The sequence below is a fragment of the Budorcas taxicolor genome, chromosome 2, assembly GCF_023091745.1.
Source record: "Budorcas taxicolor isolate Tak-1 chromosome 2, Takin1.1, whole genome shotgun sequence".
NCBI lineage: Eukaryota > Metazoa > Chordata > Mammalia > Artiodactyla > Bovidae > Budorcas > Budorcas taxicolor.
In genome coordinates this window covers 116,519,076-116,540,868 of record NC_068911.1, presented here as the reverse complement: position 1 = coordinate 116,540,868, position 21,793 = coordinate 116,519,076, and the positions used below count along the sequence as shown (strand labels likewise).

General features: G+C 45.4%; 1 pseudogene; it reads left to right on the top strand.

The window, feature by feature from the left end:
* Nucleotides 1–11,547: 11,547 nt before the first annotated feature.
* On the top strand, nucleotides 11,548–14,262 carry LOC128043414 (T-complex protein 1 subunit zeta-like; annotated as a pseudogene).
* The last annotated feature ends 7,531 nt before the right edge of the window (nucleotides 14,263–21,793 follow it).

Genomic DNA, 21,793 nt, shown 5'->3' with positions numbered 1-21,793 from the left:
CTTTTTGACTGCTTTGTAGTATCTCATCGTGTGCATGGTACCACTCAGTCTCCTAGTGATGGCCATTTGGGGTGTTGGCACCATATTTGTTGTCACACTGAAGCAGATTATTTTAGAAGCAAGATGCATGCAGAGGCAAGTGTGTGTGTGTGTGTGTGTGTGTGTGTGTGTGTGTGTGTGTGTGTGTGTTGAGGGTGGCTTTTTAGTCATTGCCATGGAGTTGTCTATGACACAAGCTTCATTTTTCTAGCCTGGATGCAGAGCCCCAACCCCACTGCAGCCCCCCAGCCTGTCACCTTGCAGTTGTGGGCACGGAAATGCCCTGTGCAATGAATGAGGCAAACCCAACCTCATCCTGGATGTGCCACTTGGTGCTCCCTGCACCTCTCTGGACTGCCACCCCTTGGACAGCCCTGCTCTTGACCACACAGTGGATAAGCTGGGGCCTCCTGTGGGCACAGGGATGAAGTCAATCCCCCGAGGGCCAGATGACATCTGTACCTGGCACAGGGCTGGCGTGTGAATGGAGCTCCAGAAATACAAGTGGGATGGGTGGAACTGAGTTGAGCTGACACAGGGATGCTGCCCCAGGCTGGAAGATGATGAGAGAGAGTGACTCCCAAGCTCCCAGAGTCCTGGATCTGCCTGGGCCTGAGGCCAGGTTTCAGCCTGGCAAGGACAGGGCAGACTGTGTGCCTGTTTTTACTACACTCAGGAGGTTGGGAGAAGGTCCTCACACCTTGGACTGGCAGGGGAAACAAGGAGACCACATCTCTAGACCTTGAGCTGGCATCTCAGTCTAGCTGGCCGCCCTCACCCCCCTGGTGAGAACCACAGTGCCCTTGCTCTCCCAGGAGAGTCGAGTCAGGCGCCCTCCCACTGCAGTTGAAACTGTTGCAGATTCCCAGCAGCTCTGGGGACTTCAGGCGAGGGCGGGTCGAGGGGGATGTATAGACTCAGCAGCGAGGGAACTGAGGGGTTGACAGGGTGAAAACAGAGAAGCCACAGCAAGACACTCAACTCTGAGCACCTCTCCTCCAACCAGAGAATTCAGGGCTTTGCAGTTAGGGGAGGGCATTGAGATTTGGAACCTACTAAGCCCAAGTGTGCATCCTAACTCTGCGATTTGTTTGCTCTGCAACCTGGGGCAAGTCTCTTCACCTCTCTGAACTTCAGTTTTCTTATCACAAAATGGAACTAGTCCTATACTTCTAAAGGCTATAAGGAATATTAAATCAGAGGAAGTCTAGGAAAAGAGAAGGGGCTGGTAGTCCCTCTCTGGTCCTTCTTGCCTTCAGATCTCTATCCATTGGAAAGGACAGGACAAGGTGGGTCCATGGAGCCCAGGAACCCAAGAGAAGCCTCAAGCTGATCAGCAAGTAAGCCTGGTGGGAAGGATTCTGGGAGTTTGCTGGGAGGGTCCTCCCCTCTTCTGGTCTATCTTAAAATATGACTTCCAATATCCAATATATAGGATGGATAAGCAACAAGGTCTTACTGTATAGTACATGGAATATCATTAATGGAAAAGAATATGAAAAAGAATGTATATATGTGTACTAACTGAATCACCCAGTTGTACAGCAGAAATTAACACAACATTGTGAATCAATTGATAAATTAAAAACAAAAAACACCTGGTGTCCAGGATCAGCTTCTAGGATCCATTTTCTAGGAAGAGCCCCCATCTTCCAACCAAAGGGCAGAGATGAGAAACTATGAAAAAGAAAAACTAAGAAGAAAAGTTCATTTCCTGGGACTAGGGCAGTGATTGTGAATAAATGAATGAGTAAATAGAGAAATTGAATAAATGAGTGAATTAAAAAACAATTTTTTCCCATTGCTCTTTATTTATTTTTTCTTTTTTTAAATTTTTTATTTTACTTTACAATACTGTATTGGTTTTGCCACACATTGACATGAATCCACCACAGGTGTACATGAGTTCCCAATCCTGAACCCCCCTCCCACCTCTCTCCACATATCATCTCTCTGGGTCATCCCAGTACACCAGCCCCCAGCATCCTGTATCCTGCATTGAATCTAGACTGGTGATTCGTTTCTTACATGATAGTATACATGTTTCAATTCCATTCTTCCAAATCATCCCACCCTCTCGCTCTCCCACAGAGTCCAAAAGTCTGTTCTATACATCTGTGTCTCTTTTGCTGTCTCACATACAGGGTTATCATTACCATCTTTCTAAATTCCATATATATGTGTTAGTATACTGTATTGGTGTTTTTCTTTCTGGCTTACTTCACTCTGTATAATCGGCTCCAGTTTCATCTACCTCATTAGAACTGATTCAAATGTATTCTTTTTAATGGCTGAGTAATACTCCACTGTGTATATGTACCACAGTTTTCTTATCCATTCATCTGCTGATGGACATCTAGGTTGCTTCCATGTCCTGGCTATTATAAACAGTGCTGCGATGAACATTGGGGTACACGTGTCTCTTTCAGTTCTGGTTTCCTCGGTGTGTATGCCCAGCAGTGGGATTGCTGGGTCATAAGGCAGTTCTATTTCCAGTTTTTTAAGGAATCACCACACTGTTCTCCATAGTGGCTGTACTAGTTTGCATTCCCACCAACAGTGTAAGAGGGTTCCCTTTTCTCCACACTCTCTTCAGCATTTATTGCTTGTAGACTAAAAAACAATTTAAAAAAAAAATGCTAACACGTAAAATAATGTGTGCGTGTGCTGAGTATGTATTTCACCTGAGTCTCACAGAAGGTTCTATGAAGTAGGTACAATTGTCATTCCTGTGTACACTTCTAGAAACTGAGGACACAGAAGTGAAGTGATCTCACAAGGGCAACCAAGCTGTGAGTGCGGGACTTGGGGACTGCAAACACAGACTGCCCCTTGATGAACGTGAATTGAACAGACAGATGAGTGGATGGATGGATGCAGAATGAAAAAAATAATAAATTAAATTTATTTCAGTTTATTGAAATGTGTTTGAATAGGTGGCTGCAGAAAATGGGCTGATGCCTGAAGCTATTAATAATAGCTCATTTTCCCCCTGGTGTCTGCCAGGAGGGCAGGAATCGGGAATTTGAATGATGTTGACAGGTAACCAGAAACCCATCCCCAAGCCCACCTCACCCCCTGCCCTTTAGGCCTCCTGCTGCTGCCTGAAATTCCACAGTTCCCAGTTCATTTCTTCAGGGTAAGCACTGCCCTCATCCAACCCACTTTTAAATCTCAGATCTCGTGGGAAGGGCCTCTCTGCCATCTGAGTAGCCTGTGGGAGTAACTGCATCAGATGACCCCCCGCTCCCCTGCAGGGCGAAGGTAGCAATGGGAAGGGGGTGTCAGGGAAAGCCCCTTGAGCTGCGAGGATGTGGGTGTCTCTCCTCCCCAGCTCTGCCGTTTCAAGGCCAGCCTCATCCTCCCGGTGGAGACTGGGGAATGGAAACAGCCAGCCTTGCTGGGAACCAACTGGCTTGCAGCCCCTCCCTCTGCTCTCGGCTTTTCTGCTGCCAGAAGACGGGTGTCACACTGTGTTATCACGGCAGGAGTCACATGGAAGCTCACCCCTGCTTGGCATCTACTTCAGGCAAGAATGCTTTCCCACTCTGCCTCGTGGGAAAGTTCTCCAGGCCAGCCCCGAGAACGGCTTCCAATCTCCCTGAAGGGTACCCTCTAGTCCCTGGGGCTCAATTTCCCCGCCTATCAAATAAGAAACATAACCTGCCCCATCTATCTCTCTCGAGTAATTGGTATTTGTTTTTAATGGGGGAAAAAAAACCTCACTTAAATTGCTGGTCACTGTTCTAATCACTCTTATATTTAAGTAAAACAAGCTTACTTTTCATAAAACCTAAGGAAGAGGTCACATTTTCCTTCTGGTTTTTAGGTGAGGCGTCATGGGCACAAAAGGACCAGAGCCTAGACGTGGGGAGGACAGACCTCTTTCTGCACACTGACAGCCTGCCCAGCCCTTCTCGAAGTCCTCCTGCAGGGCCAGTTGAGTCTCCTTCATCGTTGCTTCTCTCCTCCTGCCCTTCCTGCCTAGCAGCACCAACGTCTGCTTCTCCCTGACCCCTGGATATTCCGTGGACCTCTGAGAACACTCTCCACTTTCCGTTCCCATATCCCTGCCCAGTGGCGTCTACCCTATCCCTCACTCCCTGACCCCCAGCCTCCAAGGAGAGGTCAGCAGAGAGCTCACCTTCTGCTGCCACCATCTCCCCGTGAAGATGATGTGGACTTGGTGCAGTGCTCAAGAAAGTGTGGATGCAGGTGTGGCTAAGTGCCCAGAACAGGGTAGGAGTGACTGATCATTCGAGAGCACGATGCTGTATCTGTGCCCAGGGAGCCAGCTGCTCCTGGCATGGCCAAAAATGTCCAGAGCTTCCCCACAGCGGGAAGCTGTGAAGAAGGGCCCCGGCATTGGCCCCAGAAGCTCAAAGGGGCATGGTCTCCCTCTAAATGAGAAGAAACGCCAAGTTTCAGTTAATCATCCCAGAGTTCAGTGTCAAAGGAGACGGACTGTGATTTGGTGTTTTTATTTAAACATTGCTTTGCACTGTTTCCTTTCTTGTTGGTATGTCTCAGGGTGATTACTAATAAATTATGCTATTATTTTAATATTGTGTAATATAATTTTTTTTATTGTTCTAATAGTGTGTTTTGTGAACCTTGTTAAATTTTTGATGTTTCTGTTGATGATACTTCTGGAACATAGAACCCTAGGCCTCTGCAGCCAAACTCAGGAACCACCTTTCCTGTAAAACTCCAGGCTTACAAATGCAGATCAGTGCAGAGCAGCAGGAAATAAAAAGAAGCTAAAATAGGCACCGGGGGGCCTGGAGTAGAGCAAGGAAGGAGGGACAGAGGAAGCCCCTGGGGAAACGCTGAGAGGGACAGGGCCTGGGGAGACTTTCAAGGGCAGGTAGGGTACTCATGGCCCGCTTGGAGGGAGACAGACTGGGACCTGGGATCTGGGACCCGTTGCTTCAGTGCTTGTACCTGAACACAAGTCTCCTCCAGCAACAAAATACAAAGAAAACTATGATGGACTAAAGGCAGCTATGTGCCTGTGCACAGTTCAGGCAAATAATGGACAAAAGGATACAAAAAGGCCAAAACATAAAGCAAAAAACAGAACGCAACTGCCACTCTGAGGATCCAGAAGCAAAAACAGGGGGTCAGGAGTAAAAAGCAGGTTACTGCCCATGAGCATGCCCCTTGCATTCAACACCAACCCAAGGGATGGGCAAACTCCCTAAGCCACCCCTTTGGCCCGACCCTTGGACACACTCCTCCTCTCACCCCATATGAGGAACCAGCTCACCCTCCCTCAGCGAGCAAGCAAGGGAACCTGTTACTTGTTCTCACTACCCCCAGTAAAGCCTTGCCTGAGTTTCTTTCCTTGTCTCTGATCAGTTTCTGTTGATTAAGGAAGGCCAGGAACCCTGGTTGGTAGCAAGAAGAGAGGCATCCCCTCATGCTGGGGACACAGGAAGGAAGATGTGCGGGTCAGACAGGCTTGGTGGAGGGAGAGGCAGAATCCAGCCCAGCCACCGAGCTCAGGCAATTGAGGTGTAAGCACAGGGTATGCCTGGCTTGTTGAGACACAAAGCACAGGCTGTAAAGAAAAAGAACGATCACTTTAACTACGTTAAAATGAAAAAGTTGTCTATCAAAAAAGTGACATTTTTTAAAGCGAGCAGATAAGCCACAAACAGAGAGATATGTATGCCTATGTCTGCCGAAGGATTAGTATCTAAGTACTGTCAGGAATGCTTACAAGGACTTCCCTGGTGGTCCAGTGGTTAAGACTCTGTGCTTCCAGTGAAGGGGACACGGGTTCGACCCTTGGTCGGGGAAGTTCCACGTGCTGCGTGGTACAGCTCCCCAAAAAGAATGCCTACAAATACATTGGAGGAAAACAGACTACCCAAGCAAAAAAATATGCAAGTGACAGGAACAGGCATTTTGGAGAAAAGAAAACCTGAGTGGCTAATAAACGTATGAAGAGGTATTCAGTGTCGTTACTAATCATGCTATCTTATGATTACAGTTAAAGAAATCAACTGCAACCATAGTATGGTACCATGTCTCAAAAAATAAAGTCTGACACTAGGAAGTCTTGAGGAGCATGCAGAGAACTAGGAACTCCCACACCAGGCTGTGCCCTCACCTGGGAGGGTAGCTTGGCAAAGCCCAGTGCAGTTAGGTGAAGGCACACAGACCCCCAGCATAAAGCTCTGCCCCTGGGTATGTGACATGGTTTTTAAGAATGGCTGAAAATTGCTTGCCATGCCTCTTACCCACAGGTAGGGGCCATCCCCTGAAGTCTTGGTGGCTCTGGGACCACGGCAGTCAATGAGTTCAGTGGAGGTGAGGCTAGGTGACACAAGAGGCCACACAGCTTCTGCCCTAAATCTGAGCCCCTAGGTAAGTATTCTGAAGACCCTAAGACCTCCACGCTGGAGAGACCAGAGAGATGCTCAGCTGTCCAGCTGTCCCCTGCCAAACCACCATCCAGGCCAGCACAGAGGGGTCCCATGGGGTGACCCCCATCAGTGCAAGGGCAACAGAAGCCCCCACAGAGCCCTGCCCCAAATTCCTGACACACTGCATCTGATGAAATGGTTGTTAGTGTAAAGCCACTACATTTGGGGGTTTGTTTTGCAGCCACAGATAACTGGAACCATATCCAACGGAAATTTATGCACGTGTGCACCAAAAGATATGCATGAGGATGTTTATTCTGCCACAGTTTGCCAAAAGCAAACCATTGGAAACAACCCAAATCCTCATAAGAAAAAAGTAGGTTTTCCAAATCACAGTCTAGCCATCCAACGGCACGACTGCACTTCAGCAGTGAGGAAGAAGGCAGAGAGCTGCGTGTGCTGACGCGGACCCTCTCAAAACAACACTGGGCGCAAAAGCATGTTGCAGAAGGGTGTGGACAGCTTGGTAGCATTTATATAAAGCTCGAAGTTGTGCAAAACAGTACAATATTTTGTTGACGGATACTTTATCTCTATAGCGAAAATACGACCACATGCAAGGGAATGAAAAGCAACAAATTCATTATGGTGGAGATGGGAGGGGGAGGGGTCCACCAGGAGCTTCCAGATTCCCTGTTGTTTTATTTCTTTAAAGAAAATCTGAAATAAATAAGAAAATATGTTTGCCTGTGACAAAGCTGAGAAGTGGATCCTCCAGGGAGATGCTGGGGATCTGTAAGAACCTCTAAGATCCTGGCACCCAGCTCTGCACACCCCACCCCTGGACTGGGCCCACATTAACCCTTTAATTGCTGGTGGCAGAGATGTCTTGGGAGGGGGGTGGAAGGAGCAAGTTTGAGAACTTAGGAGAACACCTCATTTCCCAACCTGTATGAATATATTTTAACGACAGGGCCATCTCAGCTGAATACAAGCCTGGGGTCCATGAGTGTTAATTATATTCATGACAACTGTTGACTCTTCTGCCTGTTTGGAATGCTTCATGCTTGGAGCGTCCCTGCTGGCTCAGTGGTAAAGAATCGGCCTGCAATGCGGGAAAAACCCAGGTCTGATCCCTGGGTCGGGAAGATCCTCTGGAGAAGGGAAAGGCTACCCACTTCAGAATCCTTGCCTGGAGAATTCCATGGACAGAGGAGCGTGGTCGTCTATAGTCCATGGGATCGCAAAGAGTCAGACATGACTGAGCGACTAACACAACAGCAACATACCTCTGATTGAAGGACACAGGCAGGAAGGGTGCTGAGCATCACAGGAGGGGAGGAGAGGCAGGCAGAGCCCCTGGCCATGGTGGAAGGGGGAGTGACCACAAGTAGCCATCCTCCTTCCTAACCACCCCGTCCCTCACCCCGGGCCTCTGGCAGCCACACTCCTGCACAGAACTTCACTTCTCGTTCTTTTCTCAAACGCCAAGTCCCTCCTGAGTGCCCAGCCCTGGGAACACAGGAAGGAAGGAAGAATGTCCCTGATCGCAATCGCTTACAGTGCAGTCAGGGGACACATCTGTGGGCGGACACCTGGATGAAGTGACAAAGAGCCCACAGGGGAATTGGTGAAGACAGGGCAAAGGCTGAATAGAACACAAAGGGGTGTACCCAGAAGCCCTCCCCAGGGCACCTACCGTCTTAAAGAGGGTGGGCAGGCAGAGCCAGCCACCTGTGAGCTGGCAAGCCAGCTGTGGTTGGCATTGGCCAGAGACTTTCAGGTGAACTCTTCCTACTCCTGATTGCCTAGCAGGGGAAGGGGGGGCTGGATGTCCTCAAGAGGACTGGGGGCAGCCTGTGGCCCTGCTTTGAGGCAAGCAGGAAGGTCCTTCGGGAGGGCACTGCTCCCAGCTGACACCATGGTATAAGGTGCCACCACCTGCAGAGCTGTACCTGGCAGGGCAGAAGTCAGGAGGGAGGAGTTGAGAGCTGTGTAGCTCAGAGCTGTGGCCACAGAATGATCCTGATGTCAAGGCCTAGAGGTCTGGAAGGGCCTTTGGGGTCACCCAGAGCATCTCCCCTCAGCCCTGCAGTCGGGTCTGTAGTGCTATAGCAGTGGGCTGTGGGCACGGCTGTAGGTAGACCTCTCCATACTGGCCCAGCCTCAAACCAGGAGGCGGACTTTGTCTAAGCGGAGAAGGGTCCTCACCTGGAGCTTGGAGGGTGTTAGGGAGAGAAGGAGAGGGATGTGGCGGAAGCTGCATCTCCTCCCTCTTGTCCCTGAATATCCTGGATTTGGGTCCAGATGAATTCATGGCTCTGCTCCCATTAGACCTCATCACTTCTAACCCCTATGCGTGCATACATACACACACACTCACACACCAGCCTCCCTGCCTCCTCACAGAGCCCTGGACAGTCAGGCTCTACTCAGCAGCTACATCAGACTGTCTTCTTATTTCATTTTGTTTTTCATTTTTATTCTTCACGTGCAGGCATGGAGACCTGAGTTTAATTTCAATCCTCAGCACATATAGATGTGCTTCATTTTGTCTTATTTTTCCCCTTTTCCCCAAGCCCCTCCCACTCCCCTCTTGTACCCCACAAGCATCGACCCAATAGATTTGATGTACAGCCTTGAATGTGCCTAAAAAGTAAACTATGTAGTGAAATTATCTGGGTCTGTATGTGTTGTTCATAGACACGGATGTTGTAATACAGAAATTCTCAAAGTGTGGCTCAGGTTGACATACGTTTCATGACAATACTCAGATACTCTTGGCCTTTTTCATCTTGCTCTCTCCTGAATGTACACTGGAGTTCTCCAGAGCTTACAGGATGTGTTATATCACAACAGAATGAATCCAGAAGCAGATATGAGAATCCAGCTGTCTTTTATACAGGTGGATGTTCAAAAGATTTACAAAAATGTTAAACAACACCACTTCTCACTGTGTTTTTTACTTTGGAAAATAAAACTGTTTTTCATAAAATATTTATATACATTGGCATTTGTTTTTTTAATGACTCCACACATTGTTTTAAATTTTGTTTCTATATGATAAATGTAGGTAGATATAACACATATAGACAAAAACTTTGGAATCTTCAAAACTTTTTAAGAGAATCCAAGATGAAAGTTTGAGAATTGCTAGAATAGTGTGATCAATTTCCTTCTCTCTCTGCTCTTTTGGGCTTGGCATATGACTCAAGGCTCCTCCTTGTTCTGTAAATACACTTTATCCATTACTCTGAAGAAAACACTCATTTGCATGGTACCCAGGCCCTCAGAATGCACCTGGGTCACTGGCAACTTCTAGCCTCCATAACCAATACCTTTGTCAACATTCTCCTTCAGGGTCCTGTTTGAAGCATCTTCTGGGATACAAACCCAGGAGTGGAATCCTGAGCCAAAAAGCATGCGCCTATTTAACTAAAATAAAGACTATTTTCCAGACCAGCTGTACCTGTTAACATCTTGCACTCAGCAGCACACAGAGTCTTTCTCTCCCTACACACCTGTCCACACCTGGCATTCATTACCCACACCTCTAACCTGCCATTCTGATGACTCCTTGTGTTGATTTTCATCTCACCCATTACCGGTGAGCAGGAGCATCTCTCCACATCTGCTTCAATCATCTGAGAATTCTCTTCTGAGGATTGTCTGTTCATAGCCCTCGCCCATTTTTCTGTTGGATTTTCTCTCTTTATCTTGTTGATTTGGAATTATGTGAATAGTCTCAATCAGCACCACTCAAAATGGGGACCCACTGCCTACCTAAGAAATGTTGGTGAAATCAAAGCACTTCTCTTCTTCCATCAAAAAATTCTTGCTATACACTATTTACTATAGGCAAGGTATGGAAGCAGCCTAAATGTCCATTGACAGACTAATGGATAAGGAGAGTGTGGTAAAAATGTACAACAGAATATTACTCAGCCATAAAAAGAAATAACACCATTCATAGCAACATGGATGGACCTGGAGATTATCATACTCAGTGAAGTAAGTCAGAGAAAGACAAACGCCATATGTTATCACTATATGTGGAATCTAGGAACACAAATGAGCCTGTATACAAAACAAAACAAAACAGAAACAGACTCGAGACCTAGAGAACAGAGTTGTGGTCACCAAGGGGGAGGAGGGTGAGGGAGGGAAGGATTGGGAGATTGGGATTAGCAAATACAAACTATAATATTATATATAAGATGGATAAACAAGGTCCTATTGTATAGCACAGTGAACTGTATTCAATATCCTGTGATAAAACAATGGAAAAGAATATGAAAAATAATATATGCATATACGTATGTATGCATGCATAACTAAGTCACTTTGCTATGCAGCGGAAATTAATACACTGTAAATCAACTATAATTCAATAAAAAATTTTTAAAAGAAATTCTTGCTATAAAACAGAAACATCTCAGCTAATCTAAGCAGTATGATTAGTAATCATAATTGATTGATATTCTGATGCAAGTTCATCACTTACAGACCAGCACACACTTTGAACAGAGCAACTCTAGATATGAAGTCCATGTTGATTTTCCTAACCTACTGTGTACCTTTGATATTCTTTGTGAATATAAATCTTTAATTTTGATATTCTCATCTTCTCTCTTTTGGCCTTGTGGTTTGTGCTTTTTAGGTCTAGTTTTTAAAAGTCTTTATCATTTGAACACAAACTAAATATGACATAAAATTATTAAGAAACAATTATGAATTTTGTTCGGTGTGACTCTGGTACTGTGGTTATAATTTTTTAAGTCTATACGTTAGAGGTGAATATTTAAGTACTTATATGGGTGAAAGAGCTTCCCTGCAGGCTCAGATAGTAAAGAATAATGCCTGTGTCAGAAAGATCCCCTGGAGAAGGGAATGTCAACCCACTCCAGTATTCTTGCCTGGAGAGTTCCATGGACAGAAGACCCTGGCAGTGTACAGTCCGTGGGGATGCTTAGAGTCAGACACAACTAAGCGACAAGGATTTTCACTTTCTTTATGGGTGAAATAATATGATGTCTTGGGTTTGCTTTAAAATACAACAACTCCCAGCCATGCTGAACTGGCTCAGGACTTTTCACCACGTCGCATCCCCTTACCTTCCTCTGCTGGGTCAGCTATGGCGGCTGTGAAGATGCTGAACCCCAAGGCCAAGGTGGCTCGAGCCCGGGCAGCGTTGGCGGTCAACATCAGCACTGCCCAGGGCTGCAGGACGTGCTGAGGACCAACTTGGGGCCTAAGGGCATCATGAAGATGCTGTTTCTGGTGCTGGAGACATCAGACTCACTGAAGATGGAAATGTGCTGCTTCATGAAATGTAAATTCAACACCCAGCAGCCTCCTTAGTAGCCAAAGTAGCAACAGCCCAGGATGACAGAACTGGTGATGGGACCACTTCCAGGGTGCTCATCACTGGAGAGCTGTTGAAGCTGGCGGATCTCTCCATTTCTGAAGGTCTTTATCCCAGAATAATTACAGAAGGATTTGAAGCTGCAAAGGAAAAGGCACTTCAGTTTTGGGAACAAGTCAAAGTAAGCAAAGAGATGGACAGGGAAACACGTATCAGTTCAGTTCAGTTCAGTCGCTCAGTCGTGTTCAGCTGTTTGTGACCCCATGAATCACAGCATGCCAGGCTTTCCTGTCCATCACCAACTCTCGGAGTTTACTCAGATGCATGTCCATTGAGTTGGTGATACCATCCAGCCATCTCATCCTCTGTCGTCCCCTTCTCCTCCTGCCCCCAATCCCTCCCAGCATCAGAGTCTTTTCCAATGAGTCAACTCTTCGCACGAGGTGGCATAGTATTGGAGTTTCAGCTTTAGCATCAGTCCTTCCAAAGAACACCCAGGGCTGATCTCCTTCAGAATGGACTGGTTGGATCTCCTTGCAGTCCAAGGGACTCTCAAGAGTCTTCTCCAACACCACAGTTCAAAAGCATCAATTCTTCAGTGCTCAGCTTTCTTCACAGTCCAACTCTCACATCCATACATGACCACTGGAAAAACCATAGTCCAGACTAGACAGACCTTTGTTGGCAAAGTAATGTCTCTGCTTTTGAATATACTATCTAGGTTGGTCATAACTTTTCTTCCAAGGAGTAAGCATCTTTTAATTTCATTGCTGCAATCACCATCTGCAGTGATTTTGGAGCCCCCCAAAATAAAGTCTTACACTGTTTCCCCATCTATTTCCCATGAAGTGATGGGACAAGATGCCATGGTCTTAGTTTTCTGAATGTTGAGCTTTAAACTAACTTTTTCACTCTCCTCTTTCACTTTCATCAAGAGGCTTTTTAGTTCCTCTTCACTTTCTGCCAACCGTGCGGAAGTGTGGCCAAGAGGAGCTACCCCACGCCCAAGGTCAGGGGTGGCAGCTGAGAGGAGCTACCCCACGTCCAAGAAGCGGTGGCTTCACAGGCACAGGAGGGCCGAGAGGAGCTACTCCACGTTCAAGGTCAGGAGGGGCGGCCGTGAGGAGATACTCTTTGTCCAAGGTAAAGAGCAGTGGCTGCGCTTTGTTGGAGCAGCCATGAAGAGATACCCCAAGGTAAGAGAAGGTAAGAGAAGGTAAGTCCAAGGTAAGAGAAACCCAAGTAAAATGGTAGGTGTTGCGAGAGGGCATCAGAGGGCAGACACACTGAAACCATAATCACAGAAAACTAGTCAATCTGATCACACAGAAACACCTATAGATGTGGCCAGAACATCTCTACGTACTAAAGTTCATGCTGAATTTGCTGATGTCTTAACAGAGACCGTAGTGGACTCCATTTTGGCCATTAAAAAACAAGATGAACCTATTGACCTCTTTGTGATTGAGATCATGGAGATGAAACATAAATCTGAAACAGATACAGGCTTAATCAGAGGTCTTGTTATGGACCATGGAGCGCGGCATCCTGATATGAAGAAGAGAGTAGAAGATGCATACAGCCTCACCTGCAACATGTCATTAGAATATGAAAAAACAGAAGTGAATTCTGGCTTTTTTTTACAAGAGTACAGAGGAGAGAGAGAAATTAGTGAAAGCTGAAAGGAAATTCATCAAAGACAGAGTTAAAAAAATAATCAACCTGAAAAAGAAAGTCTGTGGTGATTGAGATAGAGGATTTGTTGTTATTAGTCAAATTGATCCCTTTTCCTTAGATGCTCTTGCCAAAGAAGGCATAATAGCTCTTCGCAGAGCTAAAAGGAGAAACATGAAAAGGCTGACTCTTGCTTGTGGTGGGATAGCCCTAAATTCTCTTGATGACCTAAATCCTGATTGTTTGGGACCTGCAGGACTTGTCTATGAATATACATTGGGAGAAGAGAAGTTCACCTTTATTGAGAAATGTAACAATCCTCACTCTGTCATATTATTGATCAAAGGACCAAATAAGCACACACTTACTCAAATCAAAGATGCAATAAGAGATGGCTTGAGGGCTGTTAAAAATGCTATTGATGATGGCTGTGTAGTCCCAGGTGCTGGCGCAGTGGAAGTGTCAATGGCAGAAGCCCTGGTTAAATACAAGCCCAGTGTAAAGGACACGGCCCAGCTTGGAGTTCAAGCATTTGCTGATGCGTTGCTCATCATTCCCAGGGTTCTTGCTCAGAACTCTGGTTTTGACCTTCAGGAAACACTAGTTAAAATTCAAGTAGAAGATTCAGAATCCAGTCAGCTTGTGGGTGTGGACTTGAACACTGTTGAACCAAGGGTAGCAGCAGAAGCAGGCATGTGGGACAACTACTGTGTAAAGAAACAGCTTCTTCACTCCTGCACTGTGATTGCCACCAACATTCTCCTGGTTGATGAGATCACGAGAGCTGGAATGTCTTCTCTAAAAGGTTGAACTGAAGCTTCCCTTGTAGCTGAATCCTGAAGACTACAGAGTGATCCTAATAATATAGCTTTGGAATTTTGGTCCAAGCTTCAAATGATCTTCGGAGGATTTTCTTTTCCCATATTAAAAAAGGAGAGAACACTGGCACCTATTCAGATTCTGAAGCTCTGAAATTATAATTAACAGTATTTTTTAATTGCACTGCAGTGTCCACACACAGCTAGTCATACTTACCCAGTAAACAGGACATTTTGCTTTACCCTCAGTGATATGAAAATATTAGATAATCATATGTTATCTACCTTGTTATTAAATATTCCTTGAAAAACAAAAACAAAATACAACAACAAAACAAAGTGGATGAAACAAAATTGTTCAGAGATCTTAGAATAGCAACCCTTTACCAACCTAGATGAAAGTAATTTACTAACCAGGACATACCGGTTGAATATAAGCTTGGGGTACATGAACATAAATTACATTTTCCTCTTCTTCTTTGCATGAGAAGCAGAAGTACAATCGGGAAAATGTTTCTGACTATTGAATATTATGTCTTGAGTACAGGGGAGTTCACTATACTGTTCTCATCATCTTTTGTGTTTGTATAACATTTTTTTAAAAAATACAGTAGTGTCTTCCCATGCTAGCTGACACACAAAAATATTTTTGTACCTTTTCATTAATTAATCTTATAAATTTACCATCCATATTTAGATCTTCAGTTTATCTGGAATCCACCTTTGTATGTGGTTTGGGGTAGCAATACAACTTGATCTTTCTCCATAGGGAGATCTGGTTGTCACAATACAATCTTCCCCCATCATCCGACATCACCATCTTCACCAATCCATCTGGTCGCTATATGTTCATGGGACTATTCCTGGGCGCTATGCACTGATCTATTGTCTTTGTGTGTGTGCTCCTGCTTCAGCACCCCCTTTTACTACTATAACCTGTAGTAGGTTTATTATCTGACAGAGCAAATACCCCATTGTATGAATTGGAATATTGATCTGGCTGTATTAACAGAGATCAAATGGCAAGAGGGTTGGCAAGAGGGTTAGCAAGATGTAAGTCAGTTCTCCTCTGTGTAAATGTCCGAGCTGGTAGGCAGTTCTGCTGCACATCACCCAAATTCCCAGGCCCCATCAGTTCTGGTGCCCCTCTCTTCCCTTGGATGTGATCCTCATCTGCCAGAGGCAGGTAGACTCACTGTTCTAGCAGTGATATCCTGTTAAGGACACAGCCCCGAAGCTGCTCACACCTCTGCTCACATCCTGAACTGCAACAAGCCACACCTGGCTACAAGAGATGCTGGGAAATACGGTGTCTCTGGGCCACCGTGTGCTGGACCAAAATCTGAGAGTTCTCTACTAAAAGAAAAAGGCATAGCAAAAACCTGGAAGGTCCAGCAAGCAGTGTTTGCCTCACACTCAATTTTGGGGCTTCCCCATGGTACAGTGGTTAAGATTCTACCCTCCAGTGCAGGGACTGTGGGTTCAATACCTGGTCCACATGCCTTGTGGCCAAAAAAATCAAAACATAAAACATACGCAATATTGTAACAAATTCAATAAAACCTTTTTAAAAAATGGTCGCAATCAACAAAAGACAGAGAAGCCTGGTGTGCTGCAGCTCATGGGGTCGCAAAGAGTTGGACTCAACTGAGCTAATGAACAACAACAAAATAAAAACAATTTTTTTTTGCTATTCTTTCCCAAAACAGACTTATCATCCATAAACCTTTATTATCCTAAATAAGCTTTGGAATGAATGTGTTGATTTCTTTGAGAAACCTAACCTCTTTTTATTGAGGTTAATTCTTAATTTATAGATTGCTTTGGATGCTATTAACATTTATGAATGTAGAACATTTCTTCATTTTTTTAATTTTTAAAAAATTTCCTTTGGTAGAGAGGCTATTCTTAAGACAAGAAAGTGTTGTTCATTTTTTGTTTATTTTTGTTAAGATAAGATAATTCATAGTTTCTATGATATTGTGAATAGCATCTTATCTTGATTCTCTGTCTGGCTAGAACTGCAGTTACTTAGCAAGGAACAGCAAGCTGTGGTCTGTAGGTAAAATTCAGATTATGGTTTGTTTTTGTGTGACCCATGAGCTAAAACTTATTTCATGCATTTAAAGAGTTGTTGAAGGAAAGAAAATGAAAGGAAAAGAATTAGAGAGAAAAGGAAAGGAAAATACCAACTACTATAAAGAAATTCTGCTGATTTTTCTAAGCTGGTCTTTCATCTTGAAAGCTGATGGTTTTCTTACCAATTCTAGTATTTTCTTGTTGATTTCCTTGAGGTTTCCATGCAGTTGGTCAGTGCATCCACAAATGACAGTTTTATCTGTTCCATCTAAATTCTTACACCTCTTATCCCTTTCCTTGTCTTATAGCTTCAGCCTGTAAATACTATGTTTACAAAAAAAATTGTACTGATAGTATGAGTAGAGTTTCTTTGTTCTAAATCTCAGTGAAAATGAGTCGCAAGTTTCTCCATTAATTATGATTTTGCTGTAGGATTTTGGCATACAGCTTTTATCAAGTTAAAGGAATTCCCTTCTATTCTTGATTTACTAAGAAGTTTTTAATCAGAAGTAGATGTTGGCATTTCTTGAGTGCTATTGAAATAATGAAATGATTTTGTTCTTTCATTTGGGAAGAATTACACTGACAGATTTTTCTGATGCTCAATTATCCTTGCATTCTTAAATAAATCCTATGTCCACTACACTCATAAATGAAATAAATCTACAATTTCCTGTACTGTCCTGATCATGTTTCAGAATCCAGGTTATGCTAACCAGCCTTATTAAATGGGTTGGTATCTTCCTTGCTTTGTCTAATTCTGGAACAAATGTTGTAAGAGAACACTTACCTATTTCCTAAAAGTTTGGCAAAACTTATCTATAAGATTGTATGACCCTAGAATTTTTTATAAAAAGATCATGATTATCACTTCAATTTTTAAAACAACTATTGATCTATTCAAGTATTTCTTCTTAAATTTATTGATTGCTTTGTGTTTTCTAGGAATTTATTCATGTTGCTCAGGTTTATTAATTTACTGGGCTTCCCAGGTGGCGCTAGTGGTAAAGAACCCACCTGCCAATGCAGGAGACATAAGAGACATTGGTTTGATCCCTGGGTTCAGAAGATCCCCTGGAGGAGGGTATGGCAACCCATTCCAGTATTCTTGCCTGGAGAATCCCATGGACTGAGGAGTCTGGCAGGCCATAGTCCATAGCGTTGCAAAGAGTCAGACATGACTGAAGCAACTGAACACACGCACACCAATTTAATATCTTGTGGTGATTCTTCTTCTTTTTATATCCACAGAGTATTATTTTTGAGCTTTTCCTTTTTTTATTATATATCATATTTGCATATTTATTCTATATCCCTTGATTAGTCATATTAATTTATTCAAAGAAGCAACTGTTGGCACTCAGTAGCCCATTCTTTTTAGCTCTGTTTCTCTGATTTTTTAAAGTCTTTTATTGAATTTGTTATAATATTGCTTCTGTTTTTTATGTTTTGGTGTTTTGAGGCATGTGCGATCTTAGCTCCCTGACCTGGGATTGAACCCACACCCCCTGCATTGGAAGGCAAAGTCTTAACCACTGGACCACCAGGGAAGTCCCTTATTTCTTTAGTCCCCTATTTTTAGTGTCATTAATTCATCCCTCTTTTCTTATGTTTTGCTGTAACTTCTTGAGTTGACTCCTTAGCTCATTTGTTTCATTATTTCTTGTTTCCAATAAATGTATTTAATTCTATATATTTTCCTGTGAGTACTTTTTTTTTAGCTATGTCTTAAAATTTGAGTATAGAGCACCTTTAAGGCCATTCGGGTCTAAGCATTTTATGGTTTCCCCAGGTGATTTCCTCTTTGAGCCAGGTGTAATTGACTAGGATGCTGTCTAATCCCCAGACACACGGAATGTTTGTGTTTATCCTATGGCCCTTGATTTATTCTATCGCATGGTAGTCAGAGAACATAGTGGGTGTCAAGCTGGCTAAGTACATGGAGGCTTTCTGTGAGGCTAGCACAAGGACGACTTTTGTGACTGCTCCATGCGTGTTTGGATAAACTTCACATTCTCTGCTTGTGCAACATTTATACACTCATAGAAATTTGAGTCTATTAACGGTGCCTATCAATTTTTCTATATCCGTTTAAGTCCCTTAATCAATCAGTTTCTGAGAAGTGTGTGTTGACACTGACAACTCCAGTTGTTGGTTACTAAAGCAAACAGAAATCTAACTGCATCATTCCCAGTGCTTTTGGATAAGAAAGAGGAAAAAGGGCAATCCTCAGCTGGCCTTCTGCAATCACCCTCTTCCCAGGCCTGACTCACCTCCTACATAACATTCATCTCTCTCCATCCACCCCATCCCTGACACACACCCCTGCCCTCTGTCACTGTGAACTCCCTGCCTTGAACAACCCCGAGGGACACTTTTCTCTCGCTGTGTTTGCACTCTGGGACTCCTCATCCCAAAATTCTCCCTTGAGGCTTATCTAACTCCTCATAAATACCTTCAAGATCCAGCTCCGGTGCTTTCGACCTCATCCACCGCCACATCACCACTGACACCTGGACTGCAGCCAAGCCTTGCCACCTCCAGCTCCCACCTCTGAGCCTCGGCCCAGGCCACTCCTTCTCATTGGAAGGCACTTCTCCAGATGGTCCTGTTTCTGCCACTCCTGCAGGACCCAGTTCAACCTCCCTTTCTCATAAAAACAGTTCCTCCTCTGTGTTTGGCAAGTATTCTTCAGACACATCCTGCAAATATTTAGTGGGCATCCCCATGAGCTATGCTTGTACTTGACCCCAGATTCAGAGATGGATGGGACCCCAGGCCCTTCCCCGGAGGATTCTGGAACCCGGATGGCCACCTCTAATGCAAACAGGGTCCGAGCAGGTAGGGGAAATCTGTCAGCAGCTGTGGATTGCACGACTTGCTCTCTCTAGAAGGTTCACCCTCGCCCTTGCTAGTGTTTGGGAATGAAAGCCTTGAGCTACCCCAATGCCCAATTTTTCTGGAGAAGCCACACATTTTTGAAACATTGGCAACTAACTCACATGTTTCTGAAACAGGATGCTGGGCAAACAGCCTGCGGGCCAGGTGTGGCTGCCCAGACTCCAGCCTCGAGGGTGACTAACCCAGCCCGAGGAGAGCTTCCCAGGGAAGAAGTCACTTGAGTGGAAGAGTGCTGGGCAGTGAGTAAGAGGAACCAGCAGAGAAGAGCTGAGAAGAATGTTCCAGGAAGAGGGATGAGAGCATTAATAATGGTCCACGTTGTTTGGGTCCACACTGCACCTCACAAGCCCAGCTGCCCATCCCAGCCCCCTCCCCAACCTCCACCTGCAGCCCCACCCCCTCCACAGGAATGATAAAGGGAAGAAGGGACCAGGGCTCCCCTGGCCATGGGCTGGTGCCTTGGAAGCCAGACACAAGTACCCAGGTGTTTGGCCTGGTAGGTAGAGATGCAACTCTGAGGGCAATGATGGGTGAGGACAGCTCCCAAGCATCTCTTCATGGACCCAGGACACCCATGCTGGTGAGCAGCCTTCTCTCTGGGCAGCCCAGAAGACAGGTGGATGGGAGGTTCAAAGAGGGGTGTGCCCCTGGCAACACACTCCCTGAATGGCCCCGCTCCAGCGGGTGTGTGCTGCTTTGGGTTATTTTGTCTTCTGTGTTTAATGGAGCTCTCTGTTTTCTGAGAGGGTGGAGAATCGCTGCAAGGCTTTGTGCCAGAGAGGACAGAAGTGAGGGCCCTCAGGTTGGCCTGGCTCAGTGACCCAGAGGTGAGAACAGATACAAACAGGCTGGTCCCTGACACAGGTGCCCCACCAGACCTGGCACACCACAGCCCGCCCCACCCCTGGCCAAGCCAAGAGCTACACATATGGCCCGGGCACCTGCCATGTGCCAGGGGTCACCCTGGTCACCAAGGAGATGGCTGCCAGGGTCTGGAAGCTGCAGATGCCCCATGAAGATCTGCCCTGAAGTGTCTGGGTATTGGGGGACCTAGGGGTTGGGAGGGGGCTTCAGAAAAAATCTACAGAACAGAGATGGCAGGTAAGTTGTGTCTTGAGACCTAAGAAAGTTTTTGCCAGTGACCAGGAGAAGGCATCCCGGGCAGTGGCAGCAGCTTGGTGAAGGTGCAGAGGTGCGAACCTCCTGGAGTATTAGCCTATGCCAGCTAGTTCTCTGTTGTTCAGTCGCTCAGTCATGTCTGACTCTTTGTGACCCCGTGGACTGCAGCACAGCAGTCTTCCCTGTCCTTCTCTATCTCCCAGCTGCTGCTGCTGCTGCTGCGTCGCTTCAGTCCTGTCTGACTCTCTGTGGCCCCATAGATGGCAGCCCACCAGGCTCCTCTGTCCCTGGGATTCTCCAGGCAAGAACACTGGAGTGGGTCGCCATTTCCTTCTCCAAAGCATGAACGTGAAAAGTGAAAGTGAAGTTGCTCAGTCGTGTCCGTCTTAGCGACCCCATGGACTACAGCCTACCAGGCTCCTCCATCCATGGGATTCTCTAGGCAAGAGTACCGGAGTGGGTTGCCATTTCCTTCTTTATCTGTCTCCCAGAGTTTGCTTAAATTCATGTTCATTGAGTCGATGATGCCATCCAACCATCTCATCCTCTGTCATCCCCTTCTCCTGCCCTCAATCTTTCCCAACATCAGGGTCTTTTACAATGAGTTGGCTCTTTGCATCAGATGGCCACAGTATTGGAGCTTCAGCTTCAGCAGCAGTCCTTCCAATGAACATTCAGGGTTGATTTCCTTTAGGATTGACTGGCTTGATCTCCTTGCAATCCAAGGGACTCTCTAGGGACCTCTCCAGCACCACAATTGAAAAGCACCAATTTTTTGGCACTCAGCCTTTTTTATGGTCCAACTCTTGTATCCAACCAGTCCACCCTAAAGGAAATCAGTCCTGAATATTCATTGCAAGGACTGATGCTGAAGCTGAAACTCAAATACTTTGGTCACCTGATGCAAAGAACTGACTCCTTGGAAAAGACCCTGACACTGAGAATGATTGAAGGTGGGAGGAGAAGGGGATAACAGAGGATGAAATGGTTGGATGGCATCACCGACTCAATGAACATGAGTTTGAGCAAGCTCCAGGAGTTGGTGATGGACAAGGAAGCCTGGCATGCTGCAGTCCATGGGGTCGCAAACAGTCAGACACGACTGAACTGAACTGAACTCATTTCCTTACATGATTACTGGAAAAACCATAGCTTTGACTATATGGGCCTTTGTGGGCGAAGTAATATCTCTGCTTTTTAATACGCTGTCTTAGGTTTGCCATAGCTCTTTTCTCAGGAAGCAAGCATCTTTAATTTCATGGCTACAGTCACCATCCACAGTGATTTTGGAGCCCCCAAAAATAAAATCTGTGGTTGTTTTCCCCATCTATTTGCCATGAAGGAGCACAAAGGCCAAGGGGATGGGGACAGAGAGACCTCGGAGAATGCTGTGAAGACTTCATCCAGTGGGCAATGGGAGCCAC